General features: G+C 44.7%; 1 protein-coding gene across 5 annotated transcripts in view; it reads right to left on the reverse strand.

Annotated features, from left to right (window-relative positions):
- The window catches only part of LOC122549771 (histone deacetylase 9-like), a 796606-nt gene that overhangs the window by 527339 nt on the left and 248726 nt on the right, over nucleotides 1-20541 (reverse strand). The window lies entirely within an intron of this gene.

Genomic DNA, 20541 nt, shown 5'->3' on the forward strand with positions numbered 1-20541 from the left:
GTATAGCTCCATGTTGGGACTGTTGTTTGGCAAAATGTGATCAGGTCAAGAGTGTGCATCACTTCATTAGAGGCAGTTGAAAAGATGTGGGGATTGTCTTATTAGCAAAGGCAAAACAGTTTGGGATTCTCCTCACTGGAATTTAGAAGAATGAGAGGTGCTTTCATTGAGACATACAGGATTCGTAAGGGGCTAGACAGGATAAATGCTATTTGAAAAGATGTTTCCACTCATGCGTAGTCTAGAACCAAAGGGCATGGTCTCGGAATAAAGGGGTGCCCAATATGGTCTCCTCTAAGTCAGGAGACAGGACACTAACTTGTGGATCTTTTCAGAGGACATCTCTGGGACACCTCCACCAACCAACCCCACTGCCCCGTGGCTGATCATTTCAACTCCCCCTCCCACGCCACCAAGGATATGCAGGTCCTGGGCCTCCTCTATCTCCAAACCCGAAACATCTGATGCCTGGAGGAAGAACGCCTCACCTTCCACCTTGGGACCTTGCAACCATGCGGGATTGATGTGGATTTCACCAGTTTCCTCATTTTCCCTCCCCTCACCTTATCCCAGCCCCAAGTCTCCAAATAAGCACCGTCCTCTTGACTTGTTCATCGTCTCCCCCATCTATCCACTCCACCCTCCTCTCCAACCAATCATTTTCTCCCCCACCTATTGCATTCTCAGCTACCTTATGCCCATCCCCACCACCCTCCCTCCCATCTATCTCTCAGTTCCCCGGCCCAAAGGCCCCATTCCTAATGAAGGGCTAATGCCTGAAATGTCGATTCTCCAGCTCCTCGGATGCTGCCTCATCTGCTGTACTTTTCCAACAACACACTCTCGACTCTGATCTCCAGCATTTGCAGTTCTCACTGTTTCCAAAACGTGACAGGACCTGTTTACTGCCATCTCACCCACTCCTGCCTCTGTCCCCATAGCACTGTCAACTGGAGTATGCCAAAATTTGTAACTAGCCTGCCACTTAAAAAAAACAGACAATTGAGCACACTAACAAACCAATTAACACAAATATTTCCACTACTGATATCATAATACTACTGGCCCAGGTAGACAAGCAAGAGTCAGAAAGCTATGATGTAAATAATTTTGTGGAAACATTAGGAAGCAAAGGGTGTGCATCTTTTGGATGATGCCATCTGGACACATCCCAAGAGGTTACCTTGCATTTGTACTTCCCCATCTGGCCTTAAAACTTTCCCTACCTCATGACACTTCCCTCCTCAGTCTCCTCCTGCCCAAAAGGCCTGGAACTTGCCTCAGTCCAGGTCCTCCAGGATCCATTAGTCCTCATACATTCCCAGCATCACCCACTGACTGACGAACTGACTGACTTTTGGCACAGTTGGAACTGCTTGAGGCTATTTTTCATTTCAAAAATATACTTTTCTGACCGATCAAATGGGACAGCACCTTTGGAGGATGGGGTGCCACTTATTAAAGGGCAGAAGTCTGTCTCTCCCCTCCTTTAAAGTCATCTGAAGTGTGCTATTGCAGTATGCTAACATTGTTGAACATTGATAGGTGTGACACCAATATTTCGATATTTCTTTTCTGGGATGAGGTTGAGGAGCTTCCCAGCACACCACTTCCCCCCAACTAATAAAATGCAGCCCAATATATTTAATGAGCAGATTGGAGCTTTGTTGACGTAGCCTGCCAATAGGAGAACAACCCAGTAGAGGGTGCTAATCCTATACAGAAACCATCACTCTCTTTCGGTGAGGTTTTAAAACCAGTCAGGAGTAAGGCAGACATATTTAAATCTGTGAGAAGAATGAGAGAATAGAGCCGTTTCTTAATCCATTTGTATTCAATGGTTTTCCTGCCTGTTTCTTCTGGTTTAATTGCATGGAATGCAAAAACCCCTACAGCTTTGATTATTGTTTTCTTTACCCTTTCACTTTATTTTCTGTGGTGGTCTATTGGTTATAAAACTGTGGGACTTTTTTTTCCCCCCAGGAAGTGTATCAGGCTGTTCTTTCATAACCTGTTCCATCACAAAAATCTGCTAGCCATGGATCTATTGTGGTCCTGAATTTTAAGTGGGCGCCTGTCCAAATGTATTTGAATGCTTATCTCTTTGGTGAGATGGGAAACAAGTGGAACGAAAATCAGATCTGCACATTAATAACATTTTTCCTTTAAATCAAACCGCTTTTAATCTGATTTGCTGCTATGTGAAAATGTCTGTACACTGCACAAGTGATTGTGAAAATTAGACATCCTGTACTTGGGATAGCAATCTATAAAATAATATTATTGATATAAATGTAGTGAGTCAGACTTTAAAACAAATTAAGGACAATGCACAATTCAACATGATGCATATGTTGAGTATTATCGAAATAGTGCAGTGGCGTCTCTCCCACTCCTAACTCACCATTGTCAAACTTCCTCCACTGTAACCCTGACAACTTGTTCTAACTCACTTCTAACATCCTCATTGTCTTTACACTGTCAGACTGCTTGTCCAACTTCCAGTCCCGAACTAGCGTAATGAGCTAATTTTAAGGTTATGGCTAATATCTCCTTGACTTTCGATGGGGAAAATCTTATAGAGACCCGAACGATGTGGGCTATCCTGGAAGTGTAGCAGAATCGTGTGCAAAGTCCAGTGAGGCATATCTTGATGTGAGGAATAATATGCTGTAACTTTTAACTAAGTTAGAACATAGAACATAGAACAGTAAGGCGTTTGATAAGGTTCCCCATGGTAGACTACTGCAAAAAATACGGAGGTATGGCATTGAGGGTGAGTTGGAGGTTTGGATTAGGAGTTGGCTGGCTGGAAGAAGACAGAGGGTAGTAGTTGATGGCAAAGGTTCATCTTGGAGTGCCGTCACTAGCGGTGTTCCGCAAGGATCTGTTTTGGGACCATTGCTGTTTGTCATTTTTATAAATGACCTGGAGGAGGGGTTAGAAGGTTGGGTGAGCAAGTTTGTGGATGATACGAAAGTCGGAGGAGTTGTAGACAGTGAGGAAGGATGTGGCAGGTTACAGCGGGATATTGATAAGCTGCAGAACTGGGCAGAAAGGTGGCAAATGGAGTTCAATGTAGCTAAGTGTGAGGTGATTCACTTTGGTAAGAGTAATAAAAAGATGGGGTACTGGGCTAACGGTCGGATACTTGGTAGTGTGGATGAGCAGAGGGATCTTGGTGTCCATGTACACAAATCTTTGAAAGTTGCCACCCAGGTAAATAGTGTGGTGAAGAAGGCATATGGCGTACTGGCTTTTATTGGTAGAGGAATTGAGTTCCGGAGTACTGAGGTCATGTTGCAGTTATATAAGACTCTGGTGCGGCCGCATCTGGAGTATTGTGTGCAGTTTTGGTCGCCATACTATAAGAAGGATGTGGAGGCACTGGAACGGGTGTAGAGGAGGTTTACCAGGATGTTGCCTGGTACGGTAGGAAGATCGTATGAGGAAAGGCTGAGGCACTTGGGGCTGTTTTCATTGGAGAAAAGAAGGTTTAGGGGTGACTTGATAGAGGTGTACAAGATGATTAGGGGTTTAGATAGGGTCGACAGTGAGAATCTTTTTCCACGTATGGAGTCAGCTATTACAAGGGGGCATAGCTTTAAATTAAGGGGGGGTAGGTATAGGACAGATGTTAGGGGTAGGTTCTTTACTCAGCGAGTCGTGAGTTCATGGAATGCCCTGCCAGTAGCAGTGGTGGACTCTCCCTCATTATGGGCATTTAAGCGGGCATTGGATAGGCATATGGAGGATAGTGGGCTAGTGTAGGTTAGGTGGGCTTGGATTGGCACAACATCGAGGGCCGAAGGGCCTGTACTGCGTTGTATTCTTCTATGTTCTATGTTTTATGTTCTATGTACAGCACATAACAGGCCCTTCAGCCCACAATGTTGTGCCGACCATTGATCCTCATGTATGCACCCTCAAATTTCTGTGACCATATGCATATCCAGCAGTCTCTTAAATGTCCTCCATGACCTTGCTTCTACAATTGCTGCTGGCAACGCATTCCATGCTCTCACAACTCTCTGCGTAAAGAACCCACCTCTGATATCCCCTCCATACTTTCCTCCAACCAGCTTAAAAACTATGACCCCTTGTGTTAGCCATTTCTGCCCTGGGAAATAGTGTCTGGCTATCGACTCTATCTATGCCTCTCATTATCTTGTACACCTCAATTAGGTCCCCTCTCCTCCTCCTTTTCTCCAATGAAAAAAGTCCAAGCTCAGTCAACCTCTCTTCATAAGTTGGATTAGGAGATGCTGGTGAGGTGCGGTGGCAAAGTCTCTTTGCATAGTCTGTGTTGAAGGCTGACCTAAGTGGGTTCGTGATCCATAATTCTTTCGGGATCTTTCCTGCTTGCCTGCATTCCTGTAGAAACTTAATGTCTATGTCGATATGTGCAATCTTCTTGGAGATCCTCTACACTTTAAGCCGGCGATTAGTAGTATCGATAGTAGTCTTGATTTGGAGATGCCGGGTTTGATTTGGTTCGGTACCCATAGGGAGGGCCTCAACCGGGATCTTGGGTTTATGTTACATTACAGGTGATCACCATTGCACTACACACACACACAGACATTCCTACACACACACACTCTCACATACACACGGACACAGGTACACATAGACGCGCACACAGACACCCACACACATCCTTATAGACACATACACTCCCACACTCACACATGCACCCCCTCACAGACTTAAGACACTCTGCACTCACTACACACACATACACACACTTTCTCACACTCACAACCCCCACCCCAGACAGACAGACAAAGACCCACATGCACACATATATTTTGTGGGGTGAATTTGTACTTGCAGAGTTACATTGTACTTTGCTCAAAAACTGCATGCATTCATGTAGAACTCTGAGCTCAAAAACTGCATGAATTTATATAAAACTCTGTTATCTCACTTTTTAGATTAGTATCAATCTAAACATCATGGCATAGACAGAGAACACAGGGGGGCAACACCTTCAACATATTGTCTAGCTATCACCATTGTTAACAGCTAACCCGAGAATGAAACTTTAAAAAATGTTTTTGTGATTTACACATGAAAGAAGTGAAACTATCACTGTATTCTAACAGATGAAAGGCTTAACAGACAATCAATTTTTCAATGTATAATTTCAGTTACATCACACTGTAAATTTTTGCTATAAATTTTGTGTTACGATCGAGCCGTCCACTATCGCCTGATGAAGGAGTGTCGCTCCGAAAGCTAGTATGCTTCTAATTAAACCTGTTGGACTATAACCTGGTGTTGTGTGATTTTTAACTCTCTTCATAAGATAAGCCCTCCAGTCCAGGCAGCATCCTGGTAAACCTTCTCTGAACCCTCTCCAAAGCATCCACATCTTTCCTAGAATAGGGCAACCAGAACTGGACGCAGTATTCCAAGTGCGGTCTAACCAAAGTTTTATAGAGCTGCAACAAGATCTCACGACTCTTAAACTCAATCCCCCTGTTAATGAAAGCCAAAACACCATATGCTTTCTTAACCAGCCTGTCCATTTGGGTGGCCATTTTAAGGGATCTATGTACCTGCACACCAAGATCCCTCTGTTCCTCCGCACTGCCAAGAATCTTATCCTTAATTCTGTACTCAGCTTTCAAATTCGACCTTCCAAAATGCATCACCTCGCATTTATCCAGGTTGAACCCCATCTGCCACCTCTCGCCCATTTCTGCATCCTATCAATGTCCCGCTGCAGCCCTCTATACTGTCAACGACACCTCTAACCTTTGTGTCGTCTGTAAACTTGCTGACCCATCCTTCAATCCCCTCATCCAAATCATTAATAAGAATTACAAACAGTCAAGGCCCAAGGACAGAGCCCTGTGGAAAACCACTCACCACAGACTTCCAGGCAGAATATTTTCCTTCTACTGCCACTCGTTGTTTTCTGTTGGCCAGCCAATTCTGTATCCAGACAGCTAAGTTCCCCTGTATCACATTCCTCCTGACCTTCTGATTGAGCCTACCATGGGGAACCTTATCAAATGCCTTGCTGAAGTCCATATCCACCACATCTACAGCTCGACCCTCATCAACTTTTCTAGTCACATCCTCAAAGAACTCGATAAGGTTTGTGAGGCATGACCTGCCCCTCACAAAGCCGTGTTGACTGAATTTAATCAAGCCATGCTCTTCCAGATGGTCATAAATCCTATCCCTCAGAATCCTTTCTAACACCTTGCAGACGACAGATGTGAGACTTACTGGTCTGTAATTACCGGGGATTTCCCTATTTCCTTTCTTGAAGAGAGGAATTACATTTGCCTCTCTCCAGTCCTCAGGTATGACTCCAGTGGAGAGCGAGGATGCAAAGATCTTTGCAAGTGGTGAAGCAATCGCATTTCTCGTTTCCCAAAGCAGCCGAGGACAAATCTGGTCCGGGCCTGGTGACTTGTCAATCTTAATGTTTGACAAAATTTTCAGCACATCAGCTTCCTCTATCTCTATCCATTCCAGCATGCACACCTGCTCTTCAAAGGTTTCATTCACTACAAAGTTCATTTCTTTCATAAAGACAGAAGCAAAAAACTCATTTAAGGCTTCCCCTACCTCCTCAGACTCCACACACAAGTTCCCTATACTATCCCTGATCAGCCCTACTCTTTCTTTGACCATTCTCTTATTCCTCACATAAGTGTAAAATGCCTTTGTGTTCTCCCTAATCGATTCTGCCAAGCCTTTCTCGTGCCCCCTCCTGGCTCTCCTCAGACCATTTTTGAGCTCCTTCCTTGCCTGTCTGTAATCCTCTACAGCTGAGCTTGACCCTAGCTTCCTCCACCTGATGTAAGCTACCTTCTTCCTTTTGACGAGAAGCTCCACCGCTCTCGTCATCCAAGGGTCCTTTATCTTACCCCTTCTTGCCTGTCTCAGAGGGATATATTTATTCATCACTTGCAACAACTGTTCCTTAAACAGTCTCCACATGTCTATAGTGCCTTTACCATAGAACAATTGCTCCCTGTGCATGCTTCCTAACTCATGTCTAATTGCATCATAGTTTCCTCTTCCGCAATTAAATATCCTCCCATTTTGCCTAATCCTCTCCTTCTCCATAGCTATGTAGAATGTGAGGCAGTTGTGGTCACTATCACCAAAATGCTCTCCCACCACAAGATCTGATACCTGCCCCGGCTTGTTTCCGAGCACCAAGTCTAGAATGGCTTCTTCCCTCGTCGGCCTGTCAATGTACTGAGTTAGGAAACCCTCCTGAACACACCTTACAAAAACAGCTCCATTCAAATCTTCTGCTCGAAGGAGGTTCCAATCAATATTGGGAAAGTTAAAGTCACCCAGTTAAATTAAGTTGAGGTGAGATTGTCATGAGGTAGTAGTAAGTTGCCTATTAATGACCTGACTAATTGCCCACCTCAGCAATTAATATGCAGCTTCATATCTAATGACTTGCCATAAGCAAACTGAACACCGAGAATTGTCGTCATGGAAACCAGAGCAGGTACCAGGGCTGACCTCAGCTTGTGTTTGCTCCAAAGGACCTTCATGTTGGACACCAGACACCAACACCTCTGGGCATTCTCCCAGGACACCAGACACACGAGCCTCCATCCACATACATTGGCATCTGACTTGTTCCAGCCTCGAAGAACTCTCATGTCCTACATTCCCACCGAATTTTCTTTTCATTGCGCAGATCTCTGAGGTTCATGCATGACAATGACTTCAGCATGCAGAACTCAATGCATCACCATAACGATCAGTGTGTGTGGGTACAGCTCTTGTGCAGTTGTGAGGGTACATTGATCATGGCACATCTCTGTTCCCCGTGTACAGGATGCTTCTACATTTTGATGTCACCCCAAAGTGCATGTACCTAGCTCATGGACTAGACCAGGCTTCATCTCCGGCCTACTTGCTCTCTTAGATCTCACTCATTTTGAGCCTACCTGGTTGCTGACAGCATCCCTGCCTCCTGCCTTTTGTCATCTTGCCTCTCAGCCAGAAATACCAGCCTCACAGTACTGCTGTATTGCTGTGCCAATTAGGGCATACACATGGTTATCATCAGGCCTTAGTCATTCAAGGGAGATCACTTTTGCTCAGGGGTTTTTTGGCACAGTATGTCAAGGGCAGCACCCAAAAGCAGCCCATGGACTTAGATATGGCCAGTCAGCCACTCATATGAAGTAAGGAGCTGAATGTTGAAAAGACCATTACCTAGCTATTCTCTTTTTGCCCTCGTGTGGGCTCTTTACCTCCTGGAATGAGAGAGGGGTAAGTATTGAGGGACAATAAAGTGAATGACACAGCTGTTACTTCTGGTGCAGGTGGGGAGGTATCTCCTGCTGACACATGACTGTGCAGCAATGCACAGGTCGAATCACATCTTCAAGTTCGCTGCTGACATGAATGTAGTAGGCCTCATCAGAGGAACGATGAGTCAGCACACAGAGAGTAGGTGCAGCAGCTAATGGATTAATGCAGAGCCAATAACCTGTCTCTGAACGTGGACAAAATTAAAGAGATGGTTGTTGAATTTAGGAGGGCAAGGAGCAACCACTCTCCACTGGACCTCGACGGCTCGCTCATGGAGATTGTGAAGAGCACCAAATTTCTTGACGTCCACCTGGTGGAGAATCTCACCTGGACCCTCAACACCGGTTCCATAGCCAAGAAAGCCCAGCAGCGTCTCTACTTTCTGCGCAGGCTGAGGAAAGCCCACCTCCCACCCCCCCATACACACCACATTCTACAGAGGGTTGATTGAGTGTACCCTGAGCTGCTGCATCACTGCCTGGTTCGGGAATTGCACCATCTCGGATCATAAGACCCTACAACAGATAGTGAGGACAGCTGAGAAGATCATCGGGGTCTCTTTTCCCTCCATTACAGATATTTACACCACACGCTGCATCCGAAAGGCTAAGAGCATTGTGGAAGACACCACACACCCCTCACTCAAACTCTTCTCCCTCCTGCTATCTGGCAGAAGATACCGGAGCATTCAATCGCTCATGGCCAGACTGTTCAACAGTTTCTTCCCTCAAAGCTATCAGGCTCCTTAACACAGTATAATCGGACTCTTTCCCATCTGAAATTCTTTACTGACTTTGAATTGCTGGTACAGCATTGTCTATCAATTATTATTCTTTTATTACACTGTAACTTTCATATTTTGCACTTCTTATGCACCTTATGCTGTCCTGTATAGGATCATGTAGTTTGTGCTGTCCCTGTAGCACCTTGGTCCAGGAGGAACGCTGTCTCGTTTTTACTGTATCAGTTGTAAATGTTAGAAATGACAAATAAAAGCTACTCTGCTCTACTCTACTCTACTCGAGTGAGTGTTTGTGTGTAGCACAGAGGGCACGCAGAGTTTGTAGTGTCGAGGGCTGTGATACATGGCAGTGAATGAGGGAAGATATGTGGGCCATAGTGAGAGTGCAGAGCATGAGCGTTGTTGGGAGGTGGATGCAGTAGTGGTGATAGAGGAAGTCTGAGGTATTGGGCAGAAGGTGGTGGCATTTTCTCTGGTGGAGTGGATGAGGTAATTGACCTTCGTTCTACAGTGCTCTGCATCCCTTCAGAGTGCTGTGGATGCACTGTCCCGGGTAACAGCCTCAGATCAGGCTGACCGAGTCCGGCAGCATGACCACCATCCCAACACCAGGACTGCCAAATGGTTGTCCTCAAACCTGGGTGCCAAGTTTCCCTTTTCTGACATGGCCGGGGTAGGGCAGCTCCAGACTAAATGCTTGTTCAATTGCGCAACGGCCTTTTGAAGACGGCACAGGCTCCGAGAATATCAGTCAATTGCTGCATATCTCAGCAGTGTTGAGTTGTTCTGGGTGCTAGAATCACCTGAGGGGGGTCCCATAGGTAGGTAATGAGACAAATGTAGTGAGATATACTGAGAAAATCACCAGGCATCATGGAGGGAAACTGACACTTTGCCATTTGGGATGTGGGTACCTTCATATATGTGGGTATGTTCTGTCCTCTGCACTGTCGCTGTCACATGGTGCAAATCATGTCTGTTGTGTCCATCCGTGGCCGAAAGCGATTCCTGGAAGAGTTTGTCAGCCACAGGGAGGAGATGGTTGAGGATGACCTTGGTGATTTCTAACGGATAATAGCAGGGAGATTCCCCTTTAGTTACCACAGTCAGATACAGCTTCAGGCTGTGTTACACTTGGGTCATGGGAAGGAATGGGTGGGACATTAGTGTAGCCTGGGAGTTCCTTACACTGTTTGCTTCTGGCTTCAACTTTTACCCAGCAACAAATCTTGAGGTGATCGACGCCTGCCCGGATGCTCCACCTCCACTTTGGATGGTCTTGGGCCAATGATTCCCAGGTGTCTGTGGGAATGCCGCAGTGAGGCCTTGAGGGTCATCACTGAAGCACTTCCTCTGGCCACCTGGGGCTGGCCTGCCATTTCTTAGCTGGGAGTAGAGCAGCTGCTTGGGGGATCTTGTGTTGGTCAAGGGGATAATATGCCCAGCCCAGCGTAGCCAATCAAGGGACGGTCAGTGCCTAGATGCTGGGGGTGTTGGCCTGGTTGAGGACACTGGAGTTGGTGAGTCTTTCTTCCCATCAGGTTTACAGGAGCTTGCGCAGGAAGGGCTGGTGGTACTGCTCCTTTGCCTTGAGGTATCTGCTGCACAGCCACCTACAGATTCACCCTGAGAGGGGAAGAGGGTCATCCTCATCTATGAGGGACCACCAATGGATGGACATGTGGGTACAGCCGACATAGTAACATTTGGGTTGCTGCCTGACTGACACATGCAATGAAGAGAACTTTGGCTATGCCGTCCTATTCGGGAGTCTAGCACTGGATGGGAAAGTTCTGGTACTTACTCCAAGAAAGAGTGCATTCATCCCCACTGAGGGAAAACAGCACAATTATTAGGGCCTGTGGGACGCAGTCGAGGTATTTGGCAGTGTCCCATTCTTTTCTTCATCATAAACACCTCAATTAGATTACCCTCCTCTTATTTACTCAAGAAAATAGCATTCTCTCATGGCCAGTTAACCACAACTTCATACAACTACAGCCAAACTTCTATTCTTTGTTATTTCAGCAACCACCTCTCCCCACCCCTACCCTACCACCACCTTCATTGAGATTTGGAGTGACAGTTCTGCAAGATTAGCCTTCCATCGATTTCAGACCGGTTCTACTTCCAGTTTTTGCACTCAGCAATCTTCTCAAGAAGTTCTTATATCCCAGCCAGTAAAAATAAAAATCACACCCCTCAGTTCAAACATGGTAGGCTGAACCTTTCGATCAGACACAGAATCAATGACGAGAACTTTTGTTTTTGACCACGTGTCACTTTCATCAATGGGTTCTCTCCATGAACGCAAAGCCAATTTTCCCACCGGGTCTTATTCAACTCATTCTATTAACAACCTATCCTGTCCCTAAGGTGCCTCTCACAATTTCACCACTTGTCATAACCCAGATCAGTTTGCCATCAGAGGATATGCTGGAATGGACCAGAATGGCTCAGTAGTTAGCACTGCTGCCTCACAGTGCCAGGGACCAGGGTTCGATTCCAGCCTGTTTGTGTGGAGTTTGCACATTCTCCCCATTTCTGCGTGGGTTTCCTCCCGGTGCTCCGGTTTCCTTCCATGGTTCAAATATGTGCAAGTTAGGTGAATTGGCCATGGTAAATTGTCCGTAGTGTCCAGGGATGTGGAGGTTAGGTGGGGCTAGTCATGGGAAATGTGGGGCTACAGGGATGGGGTGAATGCTCTTCAGAGGGTCGGTGTGGGCTCAATGGGGCCGAATGGCCTATTTCCATGCTGTAGGGATTCTATCGTTCAAATTCCTAGCACTGGCACCATCTTCAAAATGCCGCCTGCATCCAGGTATAATTGCTACCCAGATCAGTGCAGTCTCAGCCTTCTGGAAGGATACACAGCAATGTGGGATGAAATTCAACGGACTTCTCCATTTTGCAAAATCTCCTCTCCCACACCTCACACTCACTTTATCTCTGCTACTGTATAAACCTCCCACCAGGGCTCATGCTCTATCACTCTCACTATTGCCCGCACCCTCTTCCCTCACTCGCTGTCACCCACTCCAACCTCCAACACCACTAAACTCTACGCTACCTGCACACATCAAAAATAACAGCTGTGCTGCTTTCATCTCCCTTAATTCCTACCTTGCTCTCATTATAAGAAGAAAACACTCCCCAACAGGACAGAAAGAGTCAAGACTGGTGAGAGGCTGCCTCACGTTCATCTCCTCACTCCTTATGAGGAGAACATCCTGGCTCTGATCACCTCTAGTGGTCTGGCTGGTTTCATCTAAACCCTGGAACTGGAATCGGAGGCTGCCCTTGACCCTATGATCGAAGCCTATCTCCCTTAACTTGACTGAGAACTGGTGATAACCCATGACAAGCTCCCTGGCTTTACATTTGTGCTAAACAGCACAGCAACACAACAGTACTGAGAGCCTGGTATCTGTGGCTGAGGGGGAAAAGTGCAATGCAAGGCAAGGCAGGGATGCTGTGAGCATCCGAGGACAGTCAAGTGAGGGTGTGCTAAGAGCGCAAGTGAGAAGCCCAGGGATGCAGCCTGGCCCAGTTGATGGGCTGGGTCAAAAATCACTGAGTTCAACGTATCTTTGCTTCAACATTATAATGCTAGTAGCCATTGCATCTAGAGGCATGGTACTGAAGTACAGAGTGTACTTTTAATAGGTTCAGAGATCTGCCATGAGTGTTCGTGGAGGCTGCTACATGTTATAGATGTCCAACGAACTTTGGTGAATGCAGCAAGCTGAAGTTGCCAGAGACCCCATTCTGAATTCTCGGCTAGACAGCTTGGACATTCCAATGGCAAGCTGTATTTTAGCGAGGTAGAGTTTGCAGCTAATAAGGTCATTAACAAGCATTAATTCCCCTCAACTCGTTGCTGCCTAGCGAGACTCTCACCTCAACACCTACGACTTTGTGCAGTGAGTTGTTCCCGACATTGAGCGAGGCCTCTCTGGACTCTCACACTATTCTGCCACATTTCTCACCATCACTCACATTGTTGAGGCCTGTAACAGAATCTGCCCATTGTGGCCGACCCAGATCACACAGAAAACTGCGCCTTTACCTTGTGACATTTTCAAACGCCTGACCTCTGATTATCCCTGATAATCTTTCATCCTCTTGATAATTAAGAATCTGGTGATTTCCACCTTAAAAATATTTTAAAATTCTGCATCCACTACTTTTTGAGGAAGAGCAATTCCAGAAATTGAGATAAGAAAGGTGTTTCCTCATCTATGATTTAGATGGGACCCCCCTTATTTTTAAACTAAGACACCTAGTTCTAGAATCTCCCACTAGAGGAAACATCCATCCAGTCAGGTCATGTCTCCTTTGATGGCATTAGTTGCCATATGGTTCATTTAAGTATTCAGTACGAGGATTAGCGAATGGAGGCATGGGTAAATAGGTCATTTGGGAGGATGGATAGGTGGATGAGATAAGTGGATATTAAGTGGGCTTAAGTAGGGTAGCAGTTGGGTAGGTTGGTGAGTGAATGGATATTGGGTGAGGTTGGGAGATCCAGTAAGGACCAAGGGGTGGCAGAGGATAGTCATGTCTTGTCAGTGGGGTAGTCGAGTTGGGCCAGCAGGGGTAGTCAGGTCAAACAGTAAGGTAAAAACAATGACTGCAGATGCTGGAAACCAGATTCTGGATCAGTGGTGCTGGAAGAGCACAGCAATTCAGGCAGCATCCGAGGAGCTTCGAAATCGACGTTTCGGGCAAAAGCCCTTCATCAGGAATAAAGGATGAGGTCAAACAGTAGTCAGGTCAGGAGGGATAATTGTTGATTAATGTGTTTTGGAGGATGGGGTTGGCAGTAAGTCAGGATGGTGTATCAGGAGAATTGGAAAGTGAGATGATTGGGTGTTCTTGGGCTGGGAAGATGATTGGGAGGTTGGGGGAGTAGTTGACGGGGGAATCAGGGGTCAAGGAAGTAGTTGCACTATGTGTCATAGGGTCAGCATGAATGATTGAGGGGATCAATCACATGGTACTTGGGAATTAGATAGGGATGCTTCCGTGCAACATTCCATGGGTGACTATTCAAATAAGTAGAGCAGTACTGTCCAAAGTCTTCAATTCCAGTTTAGAGTCTTGGACTTTCACATAGGGTTTTGGGAACAGTGGAATTGTTCCTACAATTGCCAGCATGTCAGAACTACCTTAGCTTGGAAGTCCATTCTCCAATGATCCAGAGATCAGATGATCTGGGCCAAAACATTTTAACATGTGAAGCTAAATGGTCAATTTCTTCTATTGTTGAATCCAAAGTATATCAAAACTTGGCTTGAATTATATAAAATGTGAAATAATTTAGATGTGGGTGATGTGGGATACTGATTTTGATCATCACCCGAAGGGTCACTGCCACTAGCAGTTATTTTCAAACTGCTCTCTTATAGAATGATAGAATCCCTACAGTGTGGAAGCAGGCCATTCGACCCATTGAGTCCACACTGACCCTCTGAAGAGCATCCCACCCAGACCCTTGCATTTCCTATGGTTAACCCACCGAGCCTGCACATCTCTGGGCACTATGGGCAATTTATTAAAACCAATTCATCTTGACACCAAATTAATTTTGCCTGATATTTTGACATAGCTCTCTTTAAAACAAAAGTAACTTAATACTTGTGTTAAAATTGAGCAGCAAAAGAACGTTATACAAATATTTAGCCATTAATGTCACTGAAAATTCCTCAGCTTAAAATGAATTGTAAAACAATAGGACATGAGAACTGAAAATGAATTGTTATTTTGCCAATACTAAATTGTTTCAGTGTTATTGCACACCATTAGGGCATTAGGAATAGGGAAAGATGTAGACCTTTTAGCCCTTATTCTGTAAAATGATGGGCTGATCCTCGACCTCAACTTCACTTGCCTTGACTCCGTAGTGTCAAAATATCTCAACCTCTGCCTTGAACACACCCAAAACAGATTGCCCACAATGCTCTTCTCTGAAAAAAAAAGTCCTTTTGTGAAAAGCAAAATCTCCTAATCTCGGACCTAAATGGTTGACCCTATATACTGTGGCTGTGACCCCAAGTTCCACATCCATTCAGGGAGAAACATTCTCCCAGCTTCTACCCTGTCACTACCTTAAGAATGTTTTAATTTTCACTGAGCTCACCTCACATTCTTCTAAATCCTAGGGAACATAACCTAATCTATTCCGGCCCCTCATCACAGGAACCAGTCTTGTGAACCTTTGTGGCAATTTCTTAAATGCGAATACATCTTTCCTTAACTAACAAGACAAAAGTTGTACACTGTGCTTTAAATGTGATCTAACCAATATTCTAAAAACCACATCAAGACTGTTCAGTGTGCATAGTCCAATTTGTAATAAAGACGAAAACACCATTTGCTTCCCTGATTGTTTTTTGTACTCGAATGGTAACACTGTGGTTGATATGCAATGACACATAGGCCCCTCTGAACAGCAATATTATCCAACATCTTACCATTTAAAAATATATTCTGTTTCTTCATTTTTCTGATCGAAATAGATAACTTTGCAAGTCTACACATTATATTCCACATGTCATATTCTTACCCACTTGTGTAACCAGTCTATATCCCTCTGCAGTGTTTTTAAATTCTCTCACAAACTTTCCAAACTCTTTTGTTAACAAACTCAAAAATATTACAATCAGTGCCCTCCTTTAACTAATTGCCACAAATTATAAATAGCTGCAGTAGCCCATCTGGTTAAAATTTAGAAATAACCCATTTATTCCAACTCTGTTTTCTATCCATTAGCCAATCCTAAATCTGAAATATTTTCCCAATCTCATAAATCCTTATTTTGTGCAGTATCTTTTCCGTGGCACTTTCTTAAATGGTATCTGAAAATACACAAAAACTACTGATTTCCCCTTCATCAACTCTCATTCTTACAACCTCAAAACTCTTGAGAAATTTGTCAGGCAAAATGTCCTTTTCAGAAATCCTTGTGATTTTTTTTCTTTGGTCTTTCACTAGATTGACAATAGACAATAGGTGCAGGAGAAGGCCATTCTGCCCATCGAGCCTGCACCACCATTCAATATGATCATGGCTGATCATCCTTAATCAGTATCCTGTTCCTGCCTTATCTCCATAACCCTTGATTCCACAATCCTTGAGAGCTCTATCCAACTCTTTCTTAAATGAATCCAGAGACTGAGCCTCCACTGCCCTCTGGGGAAGAGCATTCCACAGAGCCACCACTCTCTGGGTGAAGAAGTTTCTCCCCATCTCTGTCCTAAATGGTCTATCCCGTATTTTTAAGCTGTGTCCTCTGGTTCGGCACTCACCCATCAGCGGAAACATGTTTCCTGCCTCCAGAATGTCCAATCATTTAATAATCTTATATGTCTCAATCAGATCCCCTCTCAGTCTTCTAAACTCAAGGGTATCCAAGCTCAGTCGCTCCAGTCTTTCAGTGTAAGGTAATCCCGCCATTCCAGGAATTGACCTCGTGAACCTACGCTGCACTCCCTCAATAGCCAGAATGTCTTTCCTCAAATTTGGAGACCAGAACTGCACACAGTATTCCAGGTGGACATTACTGGTAAGGAGAAAGTGAGGACTGCAGATGCTGGAGATCAGAGCTGAAAATGTGTTGCCAGAAAAGCGCAGCAGGTCAGGCAGCATCCAAGGAACAGGAGAATTGATGTTTCGGGCATAAGCCCTTCTTCATGTCCGAAACGTCGATTCTCCTGTTCCTTGGATGCTGCCTGACCTGCTGCGCTTTTCCGGCAACACATTTTCATTACTGGTAAGGCCAAAGTATGTTGCCACTCATGAGTGGCCCAGTTCATCAAGTGGTTAAGAGTCAACCACATTGCTGTGAGTCTGGAGTCACAGTCAACCATACAAGACATGGACAAGCAGATTTCCTTCAAGGGCGTTAGTGAATCTTGATTTTTGCAAAAATTCTTTCACCAGCACTGATTGGCTAGCTGTATATTTCAGATTCATTACTTCAATATAAATTACACCATGTTAGAAATTGAATCAATGTCCTGAACACATTAGTCTGGTATCTGGACGATTACTAGTATGTCACCATTTACTCATTGCATTTTTGGATCAATTCATTCTCTGATTGGATTGCTGGGAAAGTTACCACTGCTGCTGACAATGCCTAAGGATGCTGAAGGAAGTAGAGTAGACATTGCAGAGATATTGGCCATATCTTCAAATTGTCCTTAGATACATTGGCTTTGCCAAGGGACTGGCAATTTACAAGAGTTATAACCTTGTTCAAAAAAATCTACAAGCCTGTCAGTTCAACATCAATGGTGGGAAAGCTTTTAAAATAATATTTCAGGAAAAAGTTAACAGTCACTTGGAAAAGTGGGGACACATGAAGGAAAATCAGAATGGATTTGTTCAAGGTATACTGTGTTTAATGAACTTTGTTGAGGCAGAGCGGGTTAGTGGAGATAGTGCAATGAATATGATGGACATGGATTCCTGAAGGACGTTTCATTATGTATCACATAACAGGGCTTGTCAACAAAGCTGAAGCCCATGGAATAAAAGTGATAGTTGACATAAAGGGGCAGCTTGGATTTGAAGTTGGCTGAATGAGGGGAAACAGAAAGCCATAGTGAACAGTTGTTTCTCAGCTTGGAGAATGGTACATAGTGATTTCCTCAGGGGTTAGTACTATGACCACTGCTAACTGGTAAAGACATGTCTGAAGGGCCACAATTTCAAAACTTATAGATAATACAACACTTTGAAGTGTTATGAACTGTAAAGAGGATATTGATAGACGTGAAGAGCACATAGATAGACTAATGCAATAAGTAGACTGTGACATTAACTGTCGACTGAAAATTAATACAGACAAGAGTGAAATGATACAGTTCAGCATGAAAAATAATGCAATATGGGAAGTCCCTGACTTGTTAGATTCCCTACAGTGTGGAAACAGGCCCTTGAGCCCAACAAGTCCACACCGACCCTCCGAAGAGTAACCCACCCAGACCCATTTCCCTTTGGCTAATGCACCTAACACTATGGGCAATTTAACATGGCCAATTCACCTGACCTGCACATCTTTGGACTGTGGGAGGAAACCCATGCAAACACGGGGGAAATGTGCAAAATCCACACAGACAGTCACCCAAGGCTGGAATCAAACCCGAGACCCTGGTGCTTTGAGGCAGCAGTGCTAACCACTGGGTCACTGTGCCGCACAAACTTATGAACAAGATCCCATATAGGGTGTATTAATATTTATTTTACAGATCTGACATGCACACATTCCCTCACCCTTACAAAAGGCTATTTTATACAGTGTCCTGCATTGTGTTCTGAGTTTTACAAATTGACTTGTCAGTGGACTCTAGGAAGGAACCTATTCATCACATGGGGACTGCTTTTATTATCTGTAGTCTTCAATTTCACATGGATGTATACACACAAATTGTCAAAGGTGGCAAGTGGAGTCGAGTAGGTGGGTAAGAAGCTAAATGGAATCCTGGGTTTTCTAAATGGCTGTGTTTATTGTGAGCATCACCGCTGGGTGGCGCAGTGGTTATGTGTGCACAGGAACAGTGACAAAACAGCAGCTGCTCGAACTTCATCTGCCTTTCGTCTTTAAAGTAATTTACTGGAAAATGTGGCCTACAAATCGTGTTTCCAAGACAGCCCAGTCCAGCCATACCAAACAGTGGGGCAAAAACTCACTGATTGTGGACCCAACTCTTGTCCAATGCCAGCACTCACACTACACATGCTCTACACACTGCTGGGCACTACGCCTGCACATTGCTCACCACTACAACCCATGGTAGGCAGATGGTGATGCAGCAGAGAGCTGCTCAGCCAGGAAGTGGCAGCACTCACCCCCAGCCTCCCCGAACCCCTCATCCCAGAGGTGCTCAAAATCATAATGGGTCAGTACAGCACAGATAAGGAGAAACTGTTCCTGTTGGAGGAAGGCTCATGAACTTGAGGATAATGTGATCAGTAAAGGAACCAATGGTGACAGACTGGTAATTTTTAAAGCAGTGTGTGGCCAGGATCTGAAATACACTGCTGGGCAGTGTGATAGTGGCAGATCTAATTGTGTTTTTTCAAATGAAAACTGAATTAACCCCTATGAAGAAAAGAAAAACTGCTAGGCTATGGGGAAAGTGCAAGTAGACTAGCATAGTTACTGTTGCAGGGTGCCGGTACAAATTGATGGACTGAATATCTCCTCCTGCACACAAACCACTCTGTGCTTTGTTATACTAACTCAGTGGAGGAGAAAGTGAGGACTGCAGATGCTGGAGATAGAGCTGAAAATGTGTGGCTGGAAAAGCGCAGCAGGTCAGGCAGCATCCAAGGAACAGGAGAATCGACGTTTCGGGCATAAGCCTGAAGAAGGGCTTATGCCCGAAACGTCGATTCTCCTGTTCCTTGGATGCTGCCTGACCTGCTGCGCTACACTAACTCAGTGCAAAACGAACATTAAACTATAACATTGCACTTTCACACCAGTCTGGTTTTCCTTCCTCTTACTCAAAAATGTGAAAACATTACTGCACTGTGATACAAATGCACAGTTAAATGCAGACACAAACCAACAGAACACTATACCAGACCCCTTTGCCTGCGTCTCTTGGTGGCAGCTGATTCTGCCTTTGAGTCTGCCTAAAGGTGTAAAACATAGCATGAAAATCCTGCAATTTCCAGGACAATACAGTGAGTATCCCACTTCCCTTTCAGTGCCTAGCTTTTAAACTCCTGTATTACTAGTCCAAAAACTTTCCCTCTCTAATTTTATCGTTTTGATTTGCAAACAATATCCAGCCTGTAAAACCTGTGGCATCCCACAAATACCTTGAATTTCATTCCCAGTAGATTCTTGCATGATCTCATGACTTTTGCAGAGTCCTTCACATTCGAGTATTACAGGTTGGAATTCATCCAAGTAACACTTCATCCGAATAACACAAGGGAAGCAGGGAAATGTGCTGTATTATTATTGGATTCACTTGCTTTTACCCAAAGGTTGTAGAATGTTAGCATGAGTTCACTCACTGGAGCCTGACAGGGTGAAAGGACATATTGTTCATCACGTTTAAGATACCGGCAGTGAGGTTTCTGCTCGAAGCTCCAGACAAAATAGCTGAAGTTTCTCCTTTCGGGCCTGACATTTACAGGGAGAAAGGAAGAGTGCAGGGACATATGATTTTGGAAGGAGGCAAAACTGAATACAGAGATCCTGTTGAATTTAATGACCGGACCAACTTATTGCTGTTTCTCTCCTCGCAACTGGCCAACATGAGAAGTTAAATCAGATAGTGCCTGTCTGAATCTAAAAACAATTCAAAAGATGAGACAATCTACAGTTGCCAATGTCACTGCCATTGCAATTAATGGCATATCACAAACCACATCTCCATTTCCGAGTCCTTCTCATTTAACTCCCACCCATAGCTTCTGCTGTTTAGTCCAGTGGCATTTCTCAGAATAGAAAAACTATTGAT

The sequence above is a fragment of the Chiloscyllium plagiosum genome, unplaced genomic scaffold (genome assembly GCF_037043375.1).
Source record: "Chiloscyllium plagiosum isolate Xiang-an unplaced genomic scaffold, Cpla_swu_hap1 HiC_scaffold_5, whole genome shotgun sequence".
In the NCBI taxonomy this organism is placed as follows: Eukaryota; Metazoa; Chordata; class Chondrichthyes; order Orectolobiformes; family Hemiscylliidae; genus Chiloscyllium; species Chiloscyllium plagiosum.